Source organism: Muscardinus avellanarius (genome assembly GCF_963383645.1).
Source record: "Muscardinus avellanarius genome assembly, chromosome: 7".
Lineage (NCBI taxonomy): Eukaryota > Metazoa > Chordata > Mammalia > Rodentia > Gliridae > Muscardinus > Muscardinus avellanarius.
The window spans coordinates 27,805,935-27,808,343 of NC_137793.1; the positions used below are offsets into that span (position 1 = coordinate 27,805,935).

General features: G+C 45.9%; 1 pseudogene across 1 annotated transcript; it reads left to right on the top strand.

The window, feature by feature from the left end:
• The first annotated feature begins 327 nt into the window (after positions 1-327).
• On the top strand, positions 328-1,553 carry LOC308265035 (sphingolipid delta(4)-desaturase DES1-like; annotated as a pseudogene). The gene has a single exon. The product of its transcript is annotated as a sphingolipid delta(4)-desaturase DES1-like (transcript).
• Positions 1,554-2,409: the final 856 nt, after the last annotated feature.

The window sequence follows — 2,409 nt, forward strand, 5'->3', positions numbered from 1 at the left end:
ACTGCTTTGTTGTTTCTTCTTTTTTAATCCACTGAGATTTTCAAAACAGAAAAAAAAATGGAAGTGGCTTGAAGCTGCTTTCACAATGTTTTTCCTGGCCACTGTCTGGGCACTTCTCCTTTCAGGGGACAACTCAGCTGTCACTCCAACCACGGGTTATCCCAGCCCCTTTCTCTCTCTCTCTCTCTCTCTCTCTCTCTCTCTCTCTCTCTCTCTCTCTCTCTCTCTCTCTCTCTCTTTCTCTCTCTCTCTCTCTCTCTCTCTCTCTCTCTCTCTCTCTCTCTCTCTCTCTCTCTCTCTCCTGCCCCCTGCTGGTCACAGGTGTTAATGACAATCAACCCAACAAAGAAAAGCAAGGCGCGGGTCTGGAGCAGAGCGGGGCCGGGGTCTCGGGCGGGGCCGAGCGCGGTCTCAGGATTCACCCGAGTCGCCGAGCCGCCGAGGCGCTGCTACCTGCACACGCCAGCCCCGCCGCCGCTAGGAGGAACCGGGCGGGGAGCGGAAGCCCAGAGCGAGCCCGCCAGCCACGACCGAGGAAGCCGACAGGGGATCCCAGCAAAGTATCCGGAGATAAAAATCTCGATGAACCCGAGCGCACCGTGATATGGATTATAATTATGATAGTTTTCACCCAGTTGGTGGCATTTTACGTAGTAAAAGACTTGGACTGGAAATGGGTCACATTTGGGGCCTAAGTCTTTGGCAGCTGCATGAACCGCTGGATGATTATGATTTATTCATGAGATTTCCCATAACTTTGCCTTTGGCCACCGCAAGACGCTGTGGAATCACTGGACCGGAATGCGTGCTCTCTTCCTATTGGGATTCCATGCTCGATTTCCTTTAAGCCTTATCACGTGGATTATCACCGATTCCTTGGAGCTGATGGCATCCAGGTGGCTATTTCTAATGATCTGAGGGCCGGTTCTTCTCTACCACTTTCAGAAAGTTGATATAGGCTGTTCTTCCGCCTTTCTTTTATGCTTTCCGACCTCTGCTCATCGAGTCCAAACCTATTTCTTATCTGGAAATTATCAATACCACGACACAGATCACTTTTGACATTACTGTTTGCTGTGTTTGGGGAACTAAATTTTTAGACTATACTTGGTCTGGGTTTCCATCCAGTTTCTGGATTTTATAGCTGAACATTAGCGTATTGTTTAAGGGAAAGGAAGCTCGCTCATATTATGGGCCTCTGAATTTATTCACCTTTAATGTGAGTTACCGTAATGAGCATCATGACTTCTCCAGTGTTCCTGAAAAAAGCCTTCCACTAGCGAGGTAAATAGCGCTGAATACTATGACAACCCCCCCTACTACAATTTCAGGGTATAAGTACTCTATGATTTTGTGATGGGTGATACAATAAGTCAAGAATGAAGAGGCCTCCAAAAGGGCAGAAGGTCCTGGAGTAAATATCATCACAGACAAAGGAATTCCTTTCTGAACCTTTGAAATAGCTGGTAAAGTGGAATTTTTGTCATAGTAAACAAGATCAGTGATGCTTAGACATTTAAAATGCTGGCATTTTTTTTTTTTTTTTTTTTTTTTTTTTTGTGGTGGTACTGGGGGTAGAACCGAAAGGCTTTCTACCTCCGGGCTATACTCCCATACCTTTTTTATATTTTATTTGGAAACAGGGTCTCACTAAGTTGCTGAGAGCCTCACTAATGTTTCAGTATTGGGAATGACCTAGGAAGATTTGGGAAAGCTTTGATTATTAATATATTTCAAAAGAATAATTGGTATATTTCAAAATTAAGTTGTGTCAAAATGGAGGCAGACATGGATAAAGATAGGACTTGGTTTCGGCCTAAAAATAGGCAGCTATTCCAATGTAAATCAACCTAGCACAAAGTAATTAACAAGTCAATAGAGGAGTACGAGGGCTTCCTCTTTCTAAAGACTTATCTACTCGTTGATCTAGGGAGGATAGGGCAGGGTTTGACCTTGCCCTTCAAGAGAGGAGACACCTCACCACACCTTGCTAGGGGCGGTACCTTACAGGGACGTTCACTACATCCCTGTAGTGTAAGATGGAGGTCATGGGTATAAAAAGTCTGGTCCACGTGTAAGCCCTTTGGTGTACTCATTCGAGTCATCCCCTCATGCCATCTTGGCATGGGGCTGTATTTCTATTTTCTGTATTTCTATCTTTCTAATAAACTCCTTTAAATCTTCAGCAACGGTCCAAGCGATGAATACTTATTCTTAGCTTAGGACAAGAATCCACGGTTTTTCTGTTTGTCTGTTTGTGTGGTGGTGGGGGGAGGGGGGGAATTACTTCTCCACACACACACCACGCACATCCCCCCCCCCCCCGCAACAATTAAGTAGCTGAGGCTGTCTCAAACCCGTGTGATCCTCCTGTCTCCGCCTCCCAAGCGCGGGATTGCAAGCGTGCGC